The sequence below is a fragment of the Narcine bancroftii genome, chromosome 4 (assembly GCF_036971445.1).
Source record: "Narcine bancroftii isolate sNarBan1 chromosome 4, sNarBan1.hap1, whole genome shotgun sequence".
Taxonomy (NCBI): Eukaryota; Metazoa; Chordata; class Chondrichthyes; order Torpediniformes; family Narcinidae; genus Narcine; species Narcine bancroftii.
Genome location: NC_091472.1, coordinates 233,342,439 through 233,368,496, shown reverse-complemented (window position 1 = coordinate 233,368,496; position 26,058 = coordinate 233,342,439). Strand labels below are relative to the sequence as shown.

General features: G+C 41.1%; 1 protein-coding gene and 1 long non-coding RNA gene across 2 annotated transcripts in view; one reads left to right on the top strand and one right to left on the bottom strand.

The window, feature by feature from the left end:
• The window catches only part of LOC138761715 (MAGUK p55 subfamily member 4-like), a 72,260-nt gene extending 68,555 nt beyond the window's left edge, over positions 1-3,705 (bottom strand). The window contains exons 1-2 of the mRNA XM_069934323.1: positions 3,623-3,705; positions 898-1,038 (exon numbers count right to left, since the gene is read on the bottom strand). The gene's annotated coding sequence lies outside the window, so the exon portion shown is untranslated. The remainder of the gene's footprint in view (positions 1-897; positions 1,039-3,622) is intronic.
• A 1,314-nt stretch (positions 3,706-5,019) lies between these two features.
• Positions 5,020-25,229, top strand: LOC138761716 (uncharacterized). Its single transcript, XR_011356449.1, has 3 exons — positions 5,020-5,135; positions 7,382-7,467; positions 24,983-25,229. It is a non-coding gene; the product is annotated as an uncharacterized lncRNA (long non-coding RNA).
• The last annotated feature ends 829 nt before the right edge of the window (positions 25,230-26,058 follow it).

Genomic DNA, 26,058 nt, shown 5'->3' with positions numbered 1-26,058 from the left:
TGGGTCCAGAGTCTCTGGAAGTTGCATTTTGATGCATTGCATCACCAGACTCCCAAAGCGTTTCATAATGATGGAGGTCAGTGCCACAGGGAGGCCTGTTATTGTCATTCTTTTGGGTGCCGTGATAATAGTGGCTCTCTTGCACTTTACAAGAATGATGGACTGCTGCAGTCATGTGTTGAGGGAGTTCCATGAAGATGCCCATCAATTGGTCTGCGCATTCCTTCAGTACCTGAGCAGGTTTGTTGTCTGGTCTCACCACCTTGTGCAGGTTCATCTTGGCCACAGCTATGTAGGGGCACACAGAGTTTTCTTTGGCATCATCCTATTCTTCTCATCAAACCATGCACAGATGCTGTTCAGCCTGTCTGGATGGGAGGTGTCATCATCTTTAATTCACAAGGTTGACGTGATCCGTAATAGTCTTGATCCTTTGCCACGTGTCTCATGTCGCACTGCTATCTGTGCTTATCCTTGCTTTGCCTTCCAGATTGCATGGGAGAGTTAATCCCTCACTGATTTTAGTGCCACCCTACACCTTGTCCTGAAGACAACATCTCAACCTCTGAGAAAGGCCCAGATCTCTGCATTCAACCATGGTTGTGAAATATATGATCTTGGTGACATCCTCAATGCACTTGCTGATGTAGCCAGTCACTGAACTTGTGTACTCCTCTTCGTTTACATGATTTTCTTTCCCTTTTTTCCCCCCATCTTCTTTACCTTAGCTCTCCACCCCCTTCATTCTCCATTCACAGAGGCATCCTTCCTCCCACTGTTTACTGCTCTGCCTCCCTCCCTTATCCACCTAGTCCCTCTTGCCTTTGGGACTGTGCTCCTCCCCTCACCCATCTCCCCAACCATTTTGCTCGGAAGCCTGCCAATATTTTTCCATACCTTGATGAAAGGCTCAAGCCCGAAACCTTGGTAATGTATCTTGATCTTTGCTTTATAAAGGACTCTGCTTGATCTGCTGACCTTCTCCAGTACTGTGTTTTTACTTCAACCCCTGGGTCTGCAGACTTTCGTGTTTTAATCCTGAAATGTAAAGTTTCTTTTTTCACAGATCCAGTCTGAGCTGCTGTTTCCAGAAGATTCTGACAACATATTGGCAAAGGTTTCAATTACACGATACATCCCACAACAACAAAAAATGTTCTGGCCATCCCAGGCCACTACCATGTTTGTGATTTTGAGAGGACAGATGGACAGTACAAACCAGGAAATGCGGTTGATTACAAAGTGTAGGAGAGGGGGTTGAGGATTCACAGTGGCTAACTGAGGAGCTGGGGATTCTCTATGTGTACCAGAGGGACTGGGAATTCTTAGTTTGCACCTGAAGGATTGGAGATTCTTAGCATGCACCTGAAGGGCTTGGGATTTAGATTCCTTTATTGTCATGTAATAGATCAAAATTTGTAATATTACACAAAATTGCCTTCTATCTGCCATAGCAGACAAAGAGTCTCCATTCGTGTTGCCTGGTGCCTCTCACAGTAAGAGTCAGTGTGTATCTGAAGGACTGGGGATTCTCAGTATGTAAATGAGCAGCTCGATTTCTTAGTGTGCACATGAGAACGAGCATTACTTGTTGCATAAGTGCAAAGTGACTGAAGTTTTTGGTTGTGTATGAAGGAGGGGCCAGATTTTCTCATGGGTTATATCTGTGAGCATATGAGAGGAGCTCATGTTTCCCAGTCCATTCAGGAGAGAGTATGGACTCTCTCAGTGTGTATATATGCGGGACAAGTTTTTCCAGTGTATAAGGGGAGCAGCTGGAACGGAAAAATACTAGAGTGTTGTTCTCTCCATGTGTATCTAAATGTCCATGTGTTAAAGTGACAGACATTATTTTGTAGTCTACTCACATCCCATGAAGCCACAATAATTTGTTTTTAAAGTTTCACCAGCTCTCTCCCCGATGTAGATTAATTCTTTTTATGACATCCATATTTAATCATCATATTAAATGCCATTTCAGGCTTCACCTGCCCAGTGTGTTAGGGGAGGGTGATTAGAAACTGCTCGTAGTGAAGAAGTGTCACAAATGCGGGAGAGGAAATGTGCTGACCTTGCCCTGCCTGGCCTGTATTGAACTACAGTCCCACCAGTGATTGAATCTCGGTCCAATCTTTTCCTGGAGTAGCCAAGTGGTGCAGGGGGTTGAGCCGCTGTCTCAGGTGCTATCTGAATGAAGTTTGCATGTTCTCCATGTGATCCTGTGGGTTTCCTCTGGGTGCTCTTGCATTCTCCCACATCCCACAGACATGTAGGTCAGTTGATTAATTGGGGGGACTCTGTCAATTGCTTCTGGTGTGTAGGTGAGTAGTACAATCTGGTGGCGGGGGAGGGGGGGAACAAGCTAACGGAAAATGGAGATTGATGTTAATGCAATCTAGTTGGAGGGTGCCCAGTCTGAAGATGAGCTGTTGTTCCTCCAATTTGTGGGTGGTCTCAGTCGGGCAGTGCATGAGACCATGAAGACATGTCAGCAAGGGAACGGGGAGGTGAATTGAAATGGGTGGCCACTGGGAGATCCCACTATTTTACGCAGCTCAATTACTCAACAAAGCAATCTCCCAATCTGCGTCCAGTCTCTCTGATGTAGAGGAGTCCACAACAGAAGCACTGGATGCAGTAGGTGATCTCTGCAGATTCACAAATGAAGTGTTGCTTCACTTGGAATGACTGTTTGGCCCCCAAAATTGTGCTGAGGGAGAGGGTGTGGGTGCAAGCATAGCATCTCCTGTGGTCACAAGGGTAGGTGCCAAAGGGGCGATTGGTAGCAAGGGAGGAGTGGACAAGGGAGTCATGAAGGGAGTGATAACTTTGGAAAGTGGAAAGAGGAGGAGAGGGGAAGATGTATCTGGTGGTAGGATCATGTAATAGGAGGCAGAAATGGTGGAGGATATTAGGCTAGTGGGGTGGCAAGTGAGGGCAAGGGGAATCCTGTCCTTGTTGTCCATGGGAGTGGAGAGGGCCAGGCAGATGGTAATGGAAGATATGTGGATGAGGGCTGAGTTGATGGTAGTGGAGGGGAAGCCATGTCTTTTGAAGAAGGAAGACGTGACACATAATCTTGCATGGAAGACCTTTTCCTGCTAACAGATTCAATAGAGACTGAGGAATTTCAAGAATGGAATCCTTACAGGGAACTGGGTGTGAAGTGTAGCCAAGGTAGTTCTGGGGGTTGGTGGGTTTGTAGAAAATTTCTGCAGAGAACTTGTCCCCTGAGATGGAGACAGAGAGATCGACAATATGGACCAAGTGAATATGAGGTCAGGGTGGAAGTTGGCAGAAAAGTACACAAAGTTGATGAGCTCATCATAGGGTGCATGAGGCAGCACCAAAGTAATCATCAATGAAGTGGTGAAAGAGTTGACGAGCCTTGTCAGAGTAGGCTTGTAGCATGGATTCCTCCTGTCCTCCTCCCCTTGGTGTTTATTCCCCAGCCTTTTTATTCAGATGCCTTCCTGCTTTTTGCTCATATCTTGAAGAAAGGCCTGAAATGTCGGTTATATATCTTTATCTTCTATGGGCGATTTGAGACCTGCCGAGTTCCTCCGGCATTTCTGTTTTTACTACAATCACAGCGTCTGCAGACTTTGGTGTTTCACTCTACCTTTTCTCTATAACTCAGTTCAAGTCTTGGCAAAATCCTTGTAAATCTCCTCTGCACTTTTTCAATCTTATTAATATCTTTCCTGTAGTTAGGTGAGCAAAGCTACACACAATACTCCAATTGTGACCTCTCCATTGTCTTATGTTACATTGCCACAACATTCCAACTCCCATACTCCAAACCGCAGCTCGCGAGCTACATGCGGCTCTTTGACCTTTAATATACAGCTCGTGGAAAATTTGAATATTCTATAAATTTCAACCCCCCCCCTTTGCCCTCCTGACTCGCGCTTCCGGTCTCTCCTCCTCACCCCCGTGACTCGCGCTGCCGATCTCTCGCCCGCCTGAATCGCGCTGCCGGTCTCTCGCCAGCCCAACTCGTGTCTTTAATAGCCTGATATTTGTAGCATTGTATTTTAGTCTAAGACTAATTTTGTCAGGTGGAAATCTGATTAAAATATCTCTAATTTTTTTAGTTTACTTTTTTTTTTACAAATTTGTGTCTTTTTGATTTCTGAAACTAATACAAATTAACAGTTTAAAAACTGCATGCATGAATAAATATTATTGCATTTCTTAAAATGTATATAAAATTTTTGTAATAAAATGTGCACAATGTGTGAATTTTGTTCATGTCCTGCGGATCTCAAGCATCTGAGTTTTATCGTTTGTGGCTCTTACACTAAGCAAGTTTGGTCACCCCTGCTCTATACTTTGATTTATGAAGGCCAATATGCCAAAAGCTCTTTTTACAACCCTTTCTATCTGTGACACCACTTTCAGGGAATTATGTATCTGTATTCCCAGATCCCTATGTTGTACTGCATTACTATTCCTACCTTGGTTAGTCCTCCCAAGGTGCAACACCGCATACATGTCTGCATTAAATTCCATCTACTATTTTGCAGCCCATTTTTCCAGCTGGTCCAGATCCTTCTGCAAGTTTTGAAAACCTTCTTCTCTGTCCACTTCATCTCCAATCTTTGGGACATCAGCAAACTCTGATGCTGGAATCTACCAACACATTTTCAATTTCCTCCCAATATTTTTCAATTCTTCCCTTTGGATGATGCTCCTCTTCTCATGCCTGAACTTTCTGGTCAGTGATCCTTGCCCCAAGCACAGTGGATTGAAGGTGAACTGCACTTTTTCTCTAGAAGAACCAGGTGAACGATACATTCATAAACTGGTTAATTCTCTCAGGCCATCATATCTGTGTTGTTGCCTAAAATTAATCCCATCACTCTATGCATTCTCCAAAGTCCAACTCTTTCTCTGTTTCAATGCATGCAATATTTCCTTAAAGGTTGCAATGACCCATCTCATTGTGACAGAGCTCTGACAATCCTCAGCATCATTCTGTTGCTCTAAGTCTTCCTGCACAACTGTGCACAAAAGTCTTCGACATTCCCTCTCTCACACAACTGCTTTTTGATCGCCTAAAGTACTACCGATATGTGGTGATTCTGCCATGCCTGCAGAAAAAAGAATCTCAGGGTGGTATGTCATGTCATGTATGTACTCTGACAATAAATCTGAACTTAAAAGAATGCCATGTTTAAAACAGAGGAACAAAAAAAAACCTGCCAGAGGAACTCAAGTCTTTGTCTTGATGAAGAGTTCGGACCTGAAATGTCAACCATTCTTTCTCTCCCACTGATGCTGCTCAACCCACTGAGTTCCTCCAGAAGATTGTTTTGATGTTTACACTTATTCTACACCCTTATTTCTAAAATATGTATCCTGCTGCCTCTTTTTGTGAGCTGTTTCAATATACTCTCAGCACCTGCAGGCGATCATACATTTCAACCCCTCTTCCATCCACATTCAGTGGTTTCCAAATTGTATATTCACTCGTATTATTCATGTGGTGTCATCACACTTATCTGCTTTCATTTGTATCTTGTGTGTTCATTCCATTATCTGTGTCTTCTGGCTTTTCACAATGTCCCCAGGATCTAAGGGCTCATTTCTCCCACATCCCAGAGGCATGCGGTTGGCCCAAGTATAGCTGAGTGACAAGATAATCAGAGAAGAGTTAATGAGCACATTATAGGGAGATAAATATGGGAATGGAACTAATTGGTGTGTTCTGACTGCTGGCAGAACCTAAATGGATTGAGTGGCTTCCTTCTTAGTTGTGTAGAAATATAAGGGCAAGATGATCTCCATCTCAGGGATCAGCTGGGAAAATTGTACAAACATTAATTGAAAGCATTCAAAGTTTTCTTAGTTTAGGTATTGTCATTAAATTGGAAATTTACTGATTATTCATTGCAGATCGAAGAGAAAACACTTTCTCTATGCTGTATTGGCATGTATTAAAGCTGGTTGAGTCTACCATGAACATTTGAGCAATACACAGTGATTAATGAAAGGGAAACATTGTTCACTCAATGAAGACCCAAACTCTTTGATCAGTAAATGATCACTCGTGAGTTGGGATTGTTCCACAGGAATACAGATGACCAACTAATTTGCCATCCCATCACTGAGACAACCTTAAGTTGTTATTGACAACCACATTGGACAAAGGCAGTGCCGCAGAAACCAATGACACGCTCTGCTCAAAGCTGGATGTGCTCTAATCCTTCCGTTACTAGTTGTTGGACAAATTCTTAACCTCACATTATTTAATCTCTGAACCTCACAAAGTTTCAGCCATTGAGCAGTTCCCATTGAGCGTTGAGGTGATCTATCATATTTCCAAATGTATCAGGAGGCCATTTGGCCCATCAAGTAATTATTACTCCTCTCTAAATCTTGAAACTAGAACTAGGCATCATCACCTCAAAATTCGGGGAAGTAGATTTAAGAGAGCGACAAGGAGGAACTGCTTTTCCCAGAGAGTGGTAAATTTGTGGAATTCTCTGCCCAAGGAAGCTGTAGAGGCGGTCTCATTAAACATATTTAAGGCATAACCATAGATAGATTGTTGCAAAGTAGAGAAATTAAGGGTTTTGAGTAAAAGCAGGTTGGTGAGATTCTGAGAAACATAGATAAGGTAAACAGCCAGCACCTTTTTCCCAGGGCGGGAATAGCAAACAGCAGAGTACAGCTGTACAAAGTGAAGGAAGAGAAGTTTCGGGGAGACATCAGGAGTATGTTTTTTTTTTTTTTTTTTTAACACAGAGAGTTGTGGGTGGCTGGAATGCTTTGCTAGGGTTAGTGGCGGAGACTGGAACAATAGGGGCAATTAAGAGACTCTGAGACAGGCACATGGATGATAGAAAAAGAGAGGATTATGAGGTAGGGAATGTTTAGTTTTTGTTTGGTAGGTATAAATAGGTCAGCACAATATCATGGGCCAAAGGGCCTGTACTTTGCTGTAATGTTCTATCTTCTATAGAGCTAAGCCATGATCTTCTTGAATGTCAGAGCGGGCTCAACAGGCTAGATGACCAACTCCTGCTCCTATTATTTGTTATTATTGGTTCTCAAAGCAATCCTTTCAATGTCATTCACCCATCTATTTCCTTGTATCCTATTCTTATATACATGCCAATTGACATCCTCCTGAATCTCCCACCAACCATCTGCACTTGAGGTATAATAAAAAGTGAAGGTGTTGGAAACACTCAGCAGATCAGGCCGACACCTGTGGAAAAACAAACGTTCATAGATCATCACCATATGGGACCCCAAAACATTAACTCAGTTTCCCTTTCCACAGATGCTGCCTGGCCTGCTGAGTACTTCCAGCAATTATTTTTTAATGCAGATTTCAAGCATCTAATCTTTATTTGATTTCCATTTACAGGAGCCAATTAACCTGGCAATCAGCACAACTTTGGGAGGTGGGAGGAAACCCATGGACTCAGAACATGCAAACATACAAAACTCAAGGTTAGAATTAAACTCTCTTTGGCATTTTGCTGCTTCAAGGGGGCCAATGGGAAAATAAGGAACACATTGGTAAACAGGAGAGGTGATATGCACACGCAGAAGAGGGAGCAATTCATTACATGGGAAACATGAAAGTCTGCAGACGCTGTGATTGTTGTCAAAAAACAGAAATGCATGAGGAACTCAGCCAGTCTCGCAACGTCTGTAGAAGGTACAGTTATATTACTAAGCTCTTTCTCAGTACAGGTACTGAGAGAAAGGGCTCAAGCCCAAAATATCAATAATATATCTTTACCTCCTATGGATGCTGCAAGATCGGCTGAATTCCTCATGCATTTCTGTGTTTTGCAAAACATATTACTGGGTTAAAACAAGAGTTCACATCTCATTGCGGCGGTTTAAAAAATTAAGTTAGTTTTTAAAATATGGGGTAAAAACTGTGAGATGGGATCAGGCTTAATTAGACAGAGGAAAGAAGGTATCAAGGACTGAGCAAAGCAAATGTCCCCAACATTGTACATCGAGTTCTGAACACTTACACTTGGTGCTGACAGAGCATTTTCCCGTTCTCATTCTCCTGTTTGCTCCCTCTTACTTTCCAACTCCACTCCCAACAGCTTTTAAAAACATTCTAGGCAAGGATTCTCCCTGGGGAAGCCATTCTACAACAAATTGGAAATGAGACATATTGATTTGAAAAAATCAGTTTTACACAGAAATCCATATAATTTTAAGTGGACAGGAAATTATCAATTGGAACCACACAGACAGATGTCCAGGTTTTTCTCACATGCTGATGCCAGTGAAATAGAAAAATCAGGGACAAGAATGGATTACCCAGTCCTTCCAAACTCACTATGTCAATTAACTCTTTGGTTTGTTAATACTTCTCTTGAACACCATCTCTCTGGTCCACTGCTTCTGCCATTGTGTTCGCCCCTCCAGCATGCTTCCATGCGTGTTATATCTTTGCTGTCCGAGGTTGTTAAATGAACATGGGTCAGTTGAGGAACTGTTAGTTAACACCAGCTCCCAGATCTGGTGGCTCATTCCCTCACCAGACACCAACAGAATTCTCTTCACATCGGAAAACCTGTGAGGAAAATGATACTGAGGCATTCCCTCTGTTTGCCATTTTACATACAGCATTTACTTATGACTGAAAGTTAGTATTTTCTTCCCATTACTTACAGGATTGCAGTTATTTGAACCCCACTGAACAGTACTTGGAGTAGAGGCAATCTGTGCATGTTCTTGCTCCCTCACAGACTGGTTTCACCACAGCTGTCAGTACAAGGATCCAGTAATCCTTTAATGCTCTCAGGATCCTCTGCAATCCTCTCACACCTAACATTGGCTAAGCATCAAGCGATGATTACTCAGAATCAGAATTTATTGTCATGAACGTGTCACAAAATTCGTTGTTTTGCGACAGCATAACAGTGCAAATATTTCTATAAACCGCATTTTTAAATAAATAAAGAAGTGCGAGAAAAAGATAAAGTGAGGTAGCGTCTCTGGTTCATTGTTCATCTGTCTGTGTGGTTCCAATTGATAAATCTGATGGCAGAGCGGAAGAATCTATCCTTGTGAAACTGAGTGCTCATCTTCAGGCTCCTATACCTTTTTCCTGATGGTAGCAGAACAAAGAGGGCATGGTCTGGTGTTTGGGGGTCTTTGAGGATAGAAACTGCTTTCTTAAGACATCATCTCTTGTAGATGTACTCTGGTCCAGAACACACATTCCCCATCAGTACTGGAGCACCACAGAGCTGCATTCTTAGCCCCCTACTCCACTCACTTTACACTGACGACTGTGTGGCTCAATATGTCAGTAACACTATTTGCTAATTTGTTGATGATACCAATATAATGGGTTGAATGAAGAAAGGTGATCAATCAGCATTCAGGAGGGAAATTGAAAACTTGGCTGAATGGTGCACCAACAACATAATAGCACCAATGTACACAATGTCTCCAAAACTAAGGAGCTTCAGAAAGGGAAAGCTTAAGTATACAATTCAGTTTTCATTTGGGGATCGGAGGGGAAGTGGGTGAGTAAATTTAAGTTATTGGGACTCACCATCTCAGAGAATATTTCCTGGACCCAACACACCAATGGCATAGTGAAGAAAGCACGTCAGCGCTTCTACTTCCTCAGGAGTTTGTGGAAGTTTTGGTATGACGCCAGAAACCCTGTCAAATTCCTACAGATGTGTGGTGGAACGGTCTGATATGGGGACACCAATACCTCTAGCGTAAAGCCCTCCAAAAGGTAGAGAACACAGCTCAGGATATCACAGGCAAAACTCTCTTCACTCTCAAGAACATCTACAGGGAATCCTGCCTTTGGAAAGGATCAAGGATCCACACCACCCAGCACACACACTGTTCTCGCTGCTACCATGAGGAAAGAGGTATAGGTACCGCAAGACTCACAGCACCAGGTTCAAGAACAGCTGTTACCCCTCCACCATCAGACTCCTCAACAACTCAATCAGGGACCCATTTAAGGACTCTTACTTGTGCAGTTTATTAATTTTTTTTATTTTCTCTGTATTGCACAAACTGTTTACTATATTTGCAGATCTTTATTTGTTTACATGTATACGTTGTTCAGTTTTTTTTTGCACTACCAATAAGTGGTAATTCTGCCTTGCCCACAGAAAAATGAATCTCAGGGTTGTATGTGATGTCATGTATGTACTCTGACAATAAACCTGAAATTTGAGTAAAGACTGATGCCCATGATATTGCAAGTGAGTTAATAACCTTCTGGAATATTTTCCTGTCCTGAGCATTTTGGCCTCCATACCAGACTGTGATGCAACCAGCCAGAATGCTATTCACAGTACACCTGTAGAAGTTTTCAAAAGCAAATTAACCAACATACAGTAAAACCCCAGGCATCCAGAATTCAAGCAACTAGCAAAAAAATGAAGGAAAATAAATTTTAAAAATTAAAATAAATAAGAATAAAATAATAGGCAAAAAGTATGCAAGTTTTGTTGTGTGTGGAGGAAACATGACTTCCCTGCTTGTCTGGATTGTATTGTGGGTGGTCACATGTCCTCCCTATCTGAAACTTATTCAGAAATCACATCATCTGTCAATCAAGGTTGGACTCCGGCAACCCATTAGTACACACCTTGCCATTGGCTAATTTAAATCACCTCAAGTAATTGTGGGCTACAAGCACAGATTAGCATTATTTATAACACCAGCGCACAGCACATTCTTTCTCTCTGCCTCATGGTCCAATTACCAGCGTATAGGTTGACTTTTGTTGGAGACTAACCTTGGTCCGAGATGAATATCTATATCGTTACTTAAGTGAAATAGTGATCAAGTACCATTTAACATTCTCCCATGTGTCAGAAAAGTCACGTGTGATTGCAACACTTATGTTCAGACTCATCTCTCTGTGAACCCTCCGAACATGACACTCTTCCCAACACAAGTTTTAAATTGTAAAAGTAAATGTTCTCTGAAGACGCACATAAACCTTTGGTGAAGATGGGAGCAAATATTCAGCTAGTTGAGTGCCTTGGTTGTGCTTTGGTCATGGCAGCTGTTTGAATAAAATTGTGTGAAACAGCAATGGCGTCACCCAGGATGAAGAGCTGGTTGATGCCCCTCACTGTTGGAGTGATTTCTTAAAATGTCTCCTTATCCCTGCTTAGTAAGAGTCACCCTGGTCAGAGGATTTTTTTCTGATAACTTGGAAGAGGGATGGTTAATTATCTGTAATGCTATTTTTCATCTTTTGGGCGGCTCCATGGAGGAGGAGGAGGAACCTGCAGGTGCAGCGACGGTTAAATGTTTTCAAAGAAAATGACTGAAAATAAAATGCTTTAAGATTTATATATTCATGCAAGTGAATTTTGTTCAGTACAAGTAAAAATAAATAAAGATTTTTTAATGAATCGTAGAGTCTTGGATGGTTAGTGCAAGCAGTTCCTTTAGTTGTTCAGCATTCTCACTGTCCATGAGAAGCCTGGTGGTGCAGGTTTTGATACTCCTGGATCTCTTCCCCAACGAGAGAAGCTGGAAGATGCTGTGTGCGGGGTCTTAATTTATTTTTGTGCACCCTCTCAGACATCGATCTTGGGAGATTGCATCTTCTCTGCCACACTTATGGTCCTATGGATTGACCTCCGATCCAATTATCTTCAGCAGCCTTTGGTGCAGCTGGCCAGGACACTGTTGATAGAATTCCTGTAGAAGGTTAACATGATGGTAGCCAGTAGCCTTGCCCACTTCAATCTTCTCAGGTGATTCTGGCTTTTAAAAAGTTGTGTGGGTGATGCAGGGTAAATCCATTTGATTCACTCTAAAAATGCCTTGTGTGGTTATTTCGTCGTGTCCACTGCGATTCCAGTGGCCACAATTGGTGACCCTGATGAGTCCAAAAATGTATTTTTGGACAAACATGGACTCTGCAGCCATTGCTGTGAAGCTGCCACCTTTCTGGACAGCTGAACCTGAACTATGGTTCCAACAGGCTGAAGCACAATTTCACCTTTGTAAAGTCGAGTTGGACACCACTCGTTATTACCATCTTGTCAGTGCCCTGGACCAGGACATCGCCAAGACTTCCCATGGAAAGTCAGCGACTTCCTGCAGGATCCACCACATACCAGCAAGTATGACACTTTAAAAGCACTTTTATTTCGTGTATATGGTATATTCCACAGAGAAAGGGTAGCCAAACTATGTTTTGTTGGGTTGGGAGATTGCGCCCATTCAGAACTAATGGATGAAATGCTGTTCCTGGCAGCTGGCGAAAGGCCCAATGTGTTATTCAAGTAGCTCTTTTTAGAGCAATTGCCAGATGATATTAGGCTCTCATTATCTAAGTGTTCATTTGAAGACCCAAGGGCTGTTATGGCCAAGTCAGACATTCTATGGCTGGCTAAAAAGGATAGCAAAGAAAGACATCTGCACAACCAACCCTCCGATATTGACCACGTGTCACACTATCATGCTCTTAGCACATCATTCCCTACAAGCAGGCAATGCCACAAGACAAGCAAGCAGCCTATGGACACCTTGCCTTGGTGTTATTACCACGGGCATTGGGGAGAAAATGCGCACAAGTGCTCATTTGGGGGAAACCCCCAGTAAGGGCTGCAGTGGTTGGCGAGAAACCTGCAAGCCTACTGTATGTATCGGACCAGTTGTCCCAGCAAAATATTCTGGTGGACACTGGTTAAAAAGTTTGTGCATTTCCACCCACCTGTTTTGACACACCCCACCCTTCCCCGAACCTGCAACAACAAGCTGTCAACAGGTCCAACATTCCAACCTTCGGCACCAGGAAGATGAATGTCAACTTTGAGAATCATCTTTACACTTGGCCATTTATCATAGCAGCAGTATCACGATTTCTGGTTGGTGCAGATTTTCTTTGGACTCATTCATTTCTCATCGACTTAAAAGGGCATCGGCTGAGAGATGGAACTACTTTTCAGACCATTCCTCTGGCAGACACCTATACCCCTGCTCTGCGCTACCAAAGTAAGTAAACCAGTAGATGAATTCTCCAAGCTATTGGAAGATTTCTTGAGATTACTATAGAATTTTCTGCCTCACCACATTTGTACTATGGTCCCTCTTATCGCTTGCCTCCAGAGAAGCTGTGCTTAGCTAAGGGTTTGCCAAGATGGAGGAACTAGGCATAATTTGTAGACCTGGAAGTCCCTGGGCATCTCCATTACATATAATCACAAAACACAATGGAGGTTGGCAAACATGTGGAGATTTTTCTTCTTTGGCTTGGCTTCGCGGACAAAGATACGTGGAGGAGTATGTCCACGTCTGCTGCAGCTCGTTGGTGACTGACAAGTCCGATGTGGGACAGGCAGGCACAGTTGCAGCGGTTGCAAGGGAAAATTGGTTGGTTGCGGTTGGGTGTTGGGTTTTTCCTCCTTTGTCTTTTGTCAGTGAGGTGGGCTCTGCGGTCTTCTTCAAAGGAGGTTGCTGCCCGCCGAACTGTGAGGCGCCAAGATGCACGGTTGGAGGCGATATCAGCCCACTGGCGGTGGTCAATATGATTTCTTTAAGCAGTCCTTGTACCTCTTCTTTGGTGCACCTCCGTCTCGGTGGCCAGTGGAGAGCTCACCATATAACACGATCTTGGGAAGGCGATGGTCCTCCATTCTGGAGACGTGACCCACCCAGCGCAGTTGGGTCTTCAGCAGCGTGGATTCGATGCTTGCGGACTCTGCCAGCTCGAGTACTTTGATGTTGGTGATGAAGTCACTCCAATGAATGTTGAGGATGGAGCGGAGACAGCACTGATGAAAGCGTTCTAGGAGCCGTAGGTGATGCCGGTAGAGGACCCATGATTCGGAGCCGAACAGGAGTGTGGGTATGACAATGGCTCTGTACACGCTGATCTTTGTGTGTTTCTTCAGGTGGTTGTTTTTCCAGACTCTTTCTTGTAGTCTTCCAAAGGCGCTATTTGCCTTGGCGAGTCTGTTGTCTATCTCGTTGTCGATCCTTGCATCTGATGAAATGGTGCAGCCGAGATAGGTAAACTGGTTGACCGTTTTGAGTTGTGTGTGCCCGATGGAGATGTGGGGGGGGGGGGCTGGTAGTCATGGTGGGGAGCTGGCTGATGGAGGACCTCAGTTTTCTTCAGGCTGACTTCCAGGCCAAACATTTTGGCAGTTTCCGTAAAACAGGACGTCATGGGCTGGAGAGCTGGCTCTGAATGGGCAACTAAAGCGGCATCGTCTTCAAAGAGTAGTTCATGGACAAGTTGCTCTTGTGTCTTGGTGTGAGCTTGCAGGCGCCTCAGATTGAAGAGACTGCCATCCGTGCGGTACCGGATGTAAACAGCATCTTCATTGTTGAGGTCTTTCATGGCTTGTTTCAGCATCATGCTGAAGAAGATAGTAAAGAGGGTTGGTGCGAGGATGCAGCCTTACTTCACGCCGTTGTCAATGGAGAAGGGTTCGAAGAGCTCATTGCTGTATCTGACCCAACCTTGTTGGTTTTCGTGCAGTTGGATAACCATGTTGAGGAACTTGGGGGGGGCATCCGAGGCACTCTAGTATTTGCCAAAGCCCTTTCCTGCTCATGGTGTCGAAAGCTTTGGTGAGGTCAACAAAGGTGATGTAGAGTCCTTTGTTTTGTTCTCTGCACTTTTCTTGGAGCTGTCTGAGGGGATTACAGGCTGCTTAACACCACCATCATAATTTTAAACAAAATATTATAAAAAAAAACACCATTCCAGATTGTTATCAGATACCTCATTCAGGATTTCTCTGCTAATTTGCATGGAGTGAAGATTTTCTCCAAAATACTTTGGGCGTGGCTATCACCAAGTTCCAGTAGAATCAGAAGACATTCCAAAAACAACAATAATTACCCCGTTTGGGTTGTTTGAATTTTACGAATACCATTTGGATTAAAGAATGGCACTCAATCATTTGAATAGGTGATGAATGTTTTAGGACGTAGTATGACCAATGTCTGCATTTATCTTGACGACATTTTAGTGACCAGTGGGACTAAGGAAGAACATTTGGAACATCTTCGCACACTTTTTATTTGTCTTCAAAAGTTTGGACTGACCATCAATCTGGATAAATGTATTTTTGGACAAGAAATTATTGATTTCCTGGGACATAGGATTACTCAGGAAGGTGTGACTCCAGTCATCCAAAGTTGAGAGCAATTACCAAAAACTCAAGACCTGCTTCAGTTAAAAGCCTGCAGAAAATTTTGGGAACGGTAATTTTTTTTAAACCATCGGTTTCTTCTTGGAGCAGTTCATATCATGAAGCCTCTTTCAGATTGACTGTCCAGAAATGCCAGAACTATCCATGGACTGAAGAGGAAAACAATGCCTTCTTGAAGATTAAGGATTTGCTGACTCATGCCACTACGCTCAGCTACTCAGTTTTAAATGCAGCCACCACCTTTCCACAGACGCTTCCAGTATGACAGTAGGAGTTGCACTTCAATATGTCAATGCCAATGGAATCCATTACTATTCTTCAGCCGCTATCTTCGTGAAGCAGAGAAGAAATACAGTGCTTTTGAACAGAAGCTTTTGGCCATTTACTTGTCTATTCGACACTTCTGTTATTTTTTTTGGAGGGCAGAGATTTTACTATGTACACTGACCACAAGCCCTTAATATTTGCATTTTCCAAGGTTGCAGAGCCCTGGTCAGCTCAACAATGGCAATTAACATTCATTTCAGAATTCTCCACAAAACTTCTACATATTTCTGGAAAAGACAATGTAGTAGCTGATGCACTGTTCCATTCTATTCCTCTTGAGGTCTATAGATCAAGGTACTGACTACACAGCTTTTGCTGCAGCCCAAGAACATGTCCACGAGATGAATGCTCATCAGTCTGCAATTATGAACCTGCAATTGAAAGAGGTCTAGTTTGGAATTAATGGCAAACTACTCCTCTGTGATACATCAATGAGACACCTACGCCCAGTAGTTCTGGCATCATGGAAACATCGAGTATTGGATTTGTGCATGGTCTCTCATATCCATTGATTTAGACCATTCGTATGGTTTCGGACAGGTTTGTGTGGAATAGTCTTAAAAAAAAAGGCAAATGGCAAAGTCCTGCATTGCTTGCCAGAAAGCAAGTTCAGCGGCAAATTAAGGCGCCACTGCAGTCCTTCCCGGGAGTTACTCAGCATTTTGCTCATATCCACATGGACATCATTGGTCCACTTCCTGTTTCAAGAGGATACTGTAATCTTTTTACAGCAATAGACAGGTTTACATGGTGGCCTGACACCATGCTTATGGTGGATGCTACTGCAGAAACTTGTGCTTGTGTGTGGTATAGACAAAACATTTATAAATTGGGTAAGAACCCCTTATCATAAACCACAAGTCAAAATTATGACTCACAATCAGATGTCAGCAGTTTTTCCCTTGAGTAGACCAAGTAGACAGGGATATTCGGTCTCTGGTGCTTTTTATCCTAGTTGTTGAACCATATGTTACTTTGGATAGAGAAGCACAATTTAGTTCCTCGCTGTGGACGGCCTTGTCTCACTAGCTCGATACAACAATTCATCAATGAATGCCCATCATCTCCAAAGATTTCATCAACATTTCAAGTCAGCCTTGATGGTTCAGTTAGATGGCCTGAACTGGACTGATGAGCTGCCCTGGGTGCTACTAGGCATTAGAACAACTCCAAAGGAGAACCTCCAAGCTTCATCTGTGGAACTAGTGTACGGTGTACCATTGGTGGTCCCAAGAGAGTTTGTCCCCTACCATTCCAACTCCAACAATGATCCTAAGGAACTGTTGAGCTAAGGGAGGCCGTAGGAAAACAGACCCCTATACCACCATCACATGGAGAACACTCTTCCTTTGTGCCTGAAGACCACAAAAACTGCAAATGTCTTTGTCCAAAGGGGGAACACTTGGTCAACCTTTATAGACACCCTACGAAGGACCTTATAGGATACTCAAACTATGTTGACCTATATTTTGGACATTGGAGGGAAGCCACAGTCTTTGGGGGTGGGGGAGAGCATGTAGCAGTGCTATGACAGCACAATAATTCTCAGGAGGCATCAAACCAGCCATGTGATGTCAGTGTGAGATTAAATCAGTGCATGTCAAACTTGTGATTCTGGCTTTTAAAAGGTTGTGCAGGAGATGGAGAGTACATGTTTGATACACTCTAAAAGGGCCTTGTGTGGTTATTTTATCGTGTCCACTCCAATTCTCGTGGCCACAAATGCTTTTATTTGAGTAGAGAAATGCTAAGCAATAATGTGGCCATCTTTATCAATGCATCAGTGACGGTGCTCCTCCCATATCCAGATTCCAGTATTTTCAGTTTGTTTCTCTGAGACAGAAAAAGATAGGGTCCTACTGCAAGGGCAAATGGGATCCGTGAAGATGAGAGCAAGGGACAGCTTGGATGTATGGGCCAAAGGGCCTGCTTCTGAGCTATTTTTAAAATCTGGATGGAGCAGTGGTTGCTGCTCACGTCCTCCACCTCTGTCACTCTCATTTGAGTTATAGGAGAATTAAGGGTGATAGCAAACAGGTTGGTAAATGAAGCTGAGTCCTCAGCCACATCAACCACAATGTGATTGAATGGTGGAGTAGGTTCAACAGGCCAGATGGCCTCCTCATGCTCCTATTTTACAGTTTTTAAAAAATGATGTTACACAAAATCAAGCCATATTTCACAACACTCACTTTTAAGAGACATCACCCAATCCTTAGGATTACCAAAATCAATTGTTTGGAACATCATTAAAAGCATACCGGTGAGCTCAGTAATCATAAGGGAATGGCATTCCAAGGAAGACCTCCACTGCGGATGACAAAAGAATTCTCATCATAATAAAGAAAAATCCCCAAGTGCCTGTCTGACTGAATGGCCAAGTCAGTCACCTGATCTAAATCCAATTGAGCATGCCTTCCATATGCTGAAGCGAAAACTTAAGCGGACAAGCCCCCGAAACAAACAGGAGCTGAAGATGGCGACAGTAGAGGTCTGGCAGGGCATCACCAAAGATGCTCAGCACCTGGTAATGTCCATGATCACATTCTTCAAGCAGTTATTGCATGCAAGGGATATGCAACGAAATACTAAATGTTCCATTGTTATGTCCCAAATATTGTAGTGCCCAAAAATGAGGGGGACTATGCATAACAAGTGCTGTAATTTTTCCATGGTCAAACCAAAATGTAAACAAATAAATAACCTTGAATAAAACCTGGAATGTGCACTTTAATTACATGTAAATTGTTTGATTACAATTTAAAACTGGAGCACAAGTGCAAATAAAGGACAAAAAAAAAATCTTTGTCCAAAACATCTTGGAGGGAATTGCATAACTGGCATTTCAGGCCTGAGCTGTTCCTCAAGGCATAAGTAAAGAGCAGACAGGCACCTATATTAAAAGGCTGGAAAAAGGGAGGGGGAGGAATACAGACCAACAAAAGGTGTTGAGAGAGGAAAGGTGAGAATTAATTGGGGAGGGGTGGTTGTTTTTGGCTCTGTGGAAGGAGACAGGTAAAAGGGAAGAGAGACAGAGCTCGAGGAAAGGAGACATAGGAAAAGATGGAGATGGGCAAACAGGTCTATGCTGATGCCATCCATTTGGAGGGTGCCCAGATGGAAAAGGAGGTCTTGTGGGATAACGATGCCTTTCAATCCAGCTGCATTTTTCACCCTATTACTAGGATTAACTGATCATAGCCAGACCATCAGATAGGACCTCTCTGTTGGTGATATCAGTGGTATCCGCAAACAGCAGGATACCAGCTCACAATTGCAATATTTCGCTCTGGGTTCCAGCTCACCTTGATCCCTTGGAGTTTATAAGAATGAGGGGAGACCTTATTCAAAAGGTCTTAAGGGGAGCTTGACAGGGAGTGGAGCAGATGACAGACATTGAGATGTATTTATTGGTGGGAGGACGTTGAACCAGTCATTTAAAACTGAGGGAAGTGTGATTTCAGATCATCTGTGAACTTGCTTCTAAAATGAGTGACCTTACAATGCCAATTAAGTGGAAATATTACCTGCTTTTTAAACATTTTGAGATTGAATAATAAACAAACGACAGTAAAATCTCCATTTTCTGGAATTCAAGCAACCAACATCAAGCTATTGGCAAAAAAAATTGGTGGAAAATAAACAGGTAAAAAATACGAATGCTTAAAATCCACCCCCCCCCCCCCAGCGGTTCGTGTGCTAATCACATAACATGCAATCTCAAGCAACCATCAAATTCACTTATCTGGCATCCATTAATCCCCATGGATACCAAGTGTTGTTCTGCTGTCCACCTTCTAACTTTTAATCAGTTGTTCATAAATCTCACTCTTGTCTGGAGAACAGGATGAGATTACAAGATTGTCTGTGAATTTGGGAGAAATCAGATCACACCATACGGGTGGGGTTGTTCCATGAGGAAGTCTGTAAAAAAATCTTTCATAAAGTTGGCATTTTCAGAAAAGCCAGTAGGGTAAAATCCAATGAGCCCACCAAACTGCTTTCAGAACAACCAATAACGCTGAACAACAAATTGTTTCCAAAAAGTTTACTTCCTGAAAAAAAAATTGGGGATTATGTCGACAACTCCCAGCTGAACACAAAATTAATTTCAGATTTGCTGCATCATATTATAGGAAGTTGGAGAAACCAACTTTTATTGAAATTAGCATGATGATGATGACACATTGCATTTGTTCATCTGACCTAAAAACACTGATTTTCGTTTGTACTTAGCATCAACAGATTTCAGTTATCCTGATACCATTTTTTCATGGTCACAATGACCTGGTGAAACGCTTCACCATGTTCGTCACTAATTGCACCAAGATCAGCAAGGAAGCTCAATGACATATTGCACTTCATGGTTTTGTATCCTTGAGTTAAAAATCAGACAGAAAATCATAATAACTGTACATGACAGGAAAATTAAAATTTTTCGTGATCAGCAGCCCAAAATCCATAATACACCCAAAAGTGCTCAGGAAGCAAAATCTTCATAGTCTGGTGTAATTATCTCTATTGTACAAATTATTTCAAGTGTTACATTGTTCAGAGTAACATTGGATTTTCAAAAAGACTACTTAGATTTACTTGAAGTTATCCAATTCGTCCTTGATGATTTTGATATATTTAAAAAAAAAACAATTTTGTTAAAGTTCTTATTTCGATAGTGCTCAGACTATAACACAGTGCACACACAGCTGGTCTCTCACTTACCAATGGCATTCCGCTAGTTAGACACTTTCTCCTCCTCAGGGAAGTGGAGCTTCAAACACCCAAGATGCTTTTTTTTAAAAAAACACTGACCAAGTATTGCTTCTCCTTCATGCACATCTGAAGCTATGGATTTTGAGTACAAAACAATGAAGAGGTATAAAGGAATCCAAACTTCATTTATTGCAGTCAAGTAGGTCACAATAATTCAATGTACTGAGAAGCTCCTCCATTTACAGCATCTGTTGCAGCAGCTCCTTTTACCCATTTCAGAACCAGAGAACAAAATACAATATTTTATTAAATAAATATGAAACTGCAAACAGTTGAGACTTTTCCCCCCAGAAATGAAGCAGTAAGACTCTCTGCAGGTTTGTTCCATGGTAACTTGCACCCTCTTTGCTCAGGAGGGAGGGGGAAAAATCAATGGAGAATGCCATCACAATGAATTTATGTCACTACTCAAATCTCAACAATTTTTCCACACAGACGTTAAATGGAACCAGCTGGCAGAAGTAGATATAATTGCAACATTAAAAAAAAAGATACATAGATAGGAAAGGCTTGGAGGGATATAGGCCAAATACAGGGAAATGGGACAAGCTCAGCTTGGCTACTTGGTCAATGTGAATGAGGTGGGCCTCAGGGCATATACACACGCTGTACAGCTGTTTCTCTCAACATGCTCAACCCAAAAATATATTTTAAAAATTCAGTTACAATGAATAAAAAAATACATTTTCAAGTTCATCTCAGTGCACCAATTCTCCCTTAACAATCAACACAGGTATTCAAATAGGCAGAGTGACAAGGAGTAGAGGGATCACATCAGGCAGACTGCCCAAAGAAAGAAGCTTTAAGTATAGGACTTGGCTATGTTTTGACTGAGCTCTCAATGAAGAATATAAAAAAAAAGTTGAAACTAAAATTAAGAATTTTTCACTAAAAAATTGACAAGTACTAAGAAACCAAGGCAGCTGAATAACAAAAAAAAATAAACAAGTTTCTACTCAGCCAGGAACATCGAGCAAAAGCCCAAAAGGGAACAGCACAAAAGTGGCCTCAGAACTGACAGACCCTGGAAGAGCTGGGGGGTTGTATCAAGAACTAAATATTATCTGAGAGAAAATGGGAAATTTGAGCAACCGATTTGTTGGCATTGCAAATGTAATGAGAGACGTGACTGAAATTAAATAAATCGTTGTAGACTTAATGGAAAGAAGTGGACTTGGTTAAAAAAAAAGATAAGCTAAAAACTTTGGAGAAAGATGCAAAGCAATGGGAGTCAGCAGACAAGGTCTGCTGGACAAGATCAACCACAGAGAATTTTAGCAGACAAAATAGTCCAAATTATTGTACTGAAAGAAGGAATCAAGGGAAATTATCTGGTGAATTTCTTCAAAACATTGATCTTGAGTGCTGAGAAGAGACAAAAATTCAGAGAAAAACTGCATATTGAAAGGGCTCACTGAACCCTTGGACCCAAGAGAGCTGGCAATTAGTGACCAAAACCAGTTCTGGTAAGACTTTCAAGTTACCGGGAACAGGAGACCCTTCTGGGAGCAGCATATGAATATACTAAGTAAAATAATGGCCTGCTTGAGATTGACCGCAAAAAAGTGCTATTTTTCCAAGATTTTGTCCTACTTTAAGCAAAGGAAGGAGTTTGATGATGTAAAAAGACAACTACTGTCCAAAAACTTGAAATATTCAACAATGTACCTTGTGACTCAGGGTTGAAGGAGCAGAAGGTAACTGACAATTTTCAAGTAGAATGAGGTGGAAGACTTCCTACAAGGTTTATGAAAAGGCTAAGGTACCAAAGAGGAAGACTGTTTATAATGGGACTAAGTCAAAGTTGTTATTTTTTTTAGAAAAAGTCTTGTATTTATTGTGAACATTTCAATAAAATTACTTTTCAATGGAGAGTTCAGAGAACTCAGAAAAGAGATAAAACTTGGGAATACTAGTAGCAAGGTTGAGACTCCATTCTCGTGGGATAATGGTACCCAAAGAGGAGTATCTATAAAAGATGGTGCTAAAAGGGAGGAGTTCTTCTTCCTTGAGAGATCCCACAGCCTTTTCTCATGAGCTTTCGGGGTTTCCTGTTTTCATCACCATCAGGACAGGAACATTATAGGTGTTTTTAAAGGGGAAAGTCACTATTATTTAACAATCAAAAAGGTTTTATTGTTAAATAATAAGTTTAAATAAAACAATATGGTCAGAATGTTAAAATTTTTAGTCTTAATGTTAATGGGATAAACAAGTTGGTAAAAAGGAGGCAGGTCTTGGCACACCTAAAAGAATTAAAGGCAGATATAGTCTTTCTACAAGAAACGCATCTTACCAATTCGGAACATGCTAAATTAAAAAGAGGATGGGTGAGACAAGTAATATTGACTTCATTTGGCTCAAAAGAGGGGTAGCAATTCTAATTAACAAAATATACCAATAATAATAGAAGAGACACTGGCTGATCAATCCAGAAGATTTGTAATAGCACATTGTAAAATTTATGCAGAATCATGGATGTTTATGAACATCTATGCACCAAATTATGATAAAACCTTTATGAAAGACATCTTTTTGAAAAAAACAGCAGAGGGAAGACAAAATATGCTGGTCAGAGAAGACTTCAATTTCTGCCTAAATCTAATACTGGATAAATCAGCCAGAAGAGTAACAAGGGCAAAAGCTGCAAAAATGACACCATCGTTTATGAAGGATTTAAATTTGATTGATTTCTGGAGGAAGTTTAACCCCATAAAAAGAGACTATTCATTATACTTAAGGGTACATGATTCACATACAAGGAATTTTTTTTATATATAAATGTCTGCCCGGTTAAAAAGTAGACTGGTAAAAATGGAATATTTGGCGAGACTTCTGTCAGATTATTTACCATTAACTTTAACTATTACAATAAATGGAAAAACAAGATAGTGTATATAGATGGCATCTCAATGCCACACTATTGAAAAGGAAGTACTTTTGTGAGTTTATTAAGAGAGAGATAGATTATTCTGTGAAACTAACCTGCTGATAATAGTTTTTTTAAAATATAGGATACACTTAAGGTTTATCTAAGAGGACAAATTATTTCTTATACAAAAACTCTTGAGAGAGTATGCTACAGAGCTGGATAACCTAGAGAAAGATATAACAAAATTGAAAAAAGAATATCAGAGAATAGGGTCACAAGAAAAATGTTGATTGTTAGTGAATAAAAAATTGAAATACATTACAAACTTATAGAATGGAAAAATACATTAAAAGCCAAACAAAAATATTATGAATTAGGAGAACAGGCACATAAAGCTTTATCTTGGCAGTTAAAGGCAGAGGAGCATCTAGAATGATAAATTCAATACAAAAAAAAGGCTGATATTATATCAGAAATAAATAATTTTTGGACAATATTATATGAATCTATATAAATCAGAATTGTTAGAAGATGAAAATGAGATGAGTGAATTTTTAATCAAAAGTTGAACTTCCAAAATTAGAAGATAGAGAACAAATTGATTTAGATGCCTCTTTCACGAGAGAAGAAATTGAGAAAGCTCGAGATACTTTACAAGCTAACAAATCTCTGGGGAGGATGGGTTTCTGCCTGAGATCTAAAGACAATTTAAAGATTTATTGATACCTCTTATGATGGATGTATTGGACTGGGCAGTGGAGACCCAGACCCTCCCAGAATCTTTGGCAACTGCTATAATTACAGTGCTACCGAAGAAAGGTAGAGACCCATTAAATATTTCATCATATAGACCTTTATCGCTCCTTAATGCTGATAATAAAATATTAGCAAAGGCTAATAGACTGGGACAATAGCAACCAAAATTAATACATACAGATCAGGTGGGATTTATCAAAGGAAGACTAGTTTAAATAGACTATTTAACATGGCAAAATCAAAGCTGAACCCAAGTATAACGATCTCCCTGTATGCAGATAAAGTATTTAATAGATTAGAATCGCCTTTCTTATTTAAAACATTAGAAAGATTTGGTATACACAAAACATTTATAAATTGGGTAAGAACCCTTTATCATAAACCACAAGTCAAAATTATGACTCACAATCAGATGTCAGCAGTTTTTCCCTTGAGTAGACCAAGTAGACAGGGATATTCGGTCTCTGGTGCTTTTTATCCTAATTATTGAACCATATGTGGAGATTTTAAGTAGAGATCCAGATATTAAAGGCTTCAAAGTTGGACAGGAAGAACATATAATCACCTTATTTGCTGATAATGTGCTGTTATATATGTCTGACCCAGCTGAATCCTAAATAAAATTAGCAACATTAGAAAAATATGGAAGAGAATCAGGTTACAAGAGATAATGGCATTGAAAAATTTGCATTATGAAAGATATCAAAAAGGTAGGAGATTGAAATGGAAGATAGGAATAATGACATAATAATTTACAGAACTTGCATAAATTTAATTACACTCCTCTTTTAGGAAAAAAGTTGAACAGAAATGGAAAGACATGTTGATTACTACTGGGAAGAGTGAATTGTATTAAAATGGTGATGCCAAGATTACAGTATATTTTTCAATCATTGCCTATTGCACAACCCAAAAATTTCTTTAAATTATTAAATAAAATTTAAGACAATTCCTATTGAATAACAAACTGCTGAGAATTTCATTGGAAAAGCTAGCATGTATTTATGAATTGGAAGGATGTAGACTCCCAGATTTAAGAAATACTATTTATCACAGCATAAGCAAAACTTTTTAATCATTTTTTTTTTTTTTTTTAAAGACAGTCCCCCTTCATGGATCCGAATGAGACTGAATTCAATGGAAGAAACAGTGAAGGACTTTAAAAGTGCAATGTCAAGTTAAAGTAACCAAAAAAAGACAGCTAACCCTACATTAATACATTTGATTAGAATATGGCAAGAAATAAATGAGTATATTGGAAAAAAAGGTACATCATTAACACCATTATGAAAAAATGTATTTCTGCCTATGAATCTGGGTAACAAAATATTGAATGCCTGGTATGATAATGGAATAAAATATTAATGATTGATGTGTAGAGGGATCTTATGTCTTTTGAACAATAGAGTAGCTATCTTGTATTTTCTACAGCTAAGATCATTCTAAGAGAAAAATGGGGCCAAGTTTGGCCCATCTGAAATTAGTGAAATGGATCAACGATTTGGCTGGGGAATACACCTAAATTTATAACTAAGATGAAAGTGTGAAAACCAGGTTTTTCAGAGACCTAGAGGGAGCGCGAGAGGGAGCGAATCTCAAGGGAGAGAATCTCGAGAGAGAGAGAGAGAGAGAGAGAGAGAGAGAATCTCGAGAGAGAGAGAGAGAGAGAGAGAATCTCGAGAGAGAGAGAGAATCTCGAGAGAGAGAGAGAGAGAATCTCGAGAGAGAGGGAGAGAGAGAATCTCGAGAGAGAGGGAGAGAGAGAATCTCGAGAGAGAGAGAGAGAATCTCGAGAGAGAGAGAGAGAATCTCGAGAGAGAGAGAGAGAATCTCGAGAGAGAGAGAGAATCTCGAGAGAGAGAGAATCTCGAGAGAGAGAGAATCTCGAGAGAGAGAGAATCTCGAGAGAGAGAGAGAGAATCTCGAGAGAGAGAGAGAATCTCGAGAGAGAGAGAGAGAATCTCGAGAGAGAGAGAGAGAATCTCGAGAGAGAGAGAGAGAATCTCGAGAGAGAGAGAGAGAATCTCGAGAGAGAGAGAGAGAATCTCGAGAGAGAGAGAGAGAATCTCGAGAGAGAGAGAGAGAATCTCGAGAGAGAGAGAGAGAATCTCGAGAGAGAGAGAGAGAATCTCGAGAGAGAGAGAGAGAGAATCTCGAGAGAGAGAGAGAGAATCT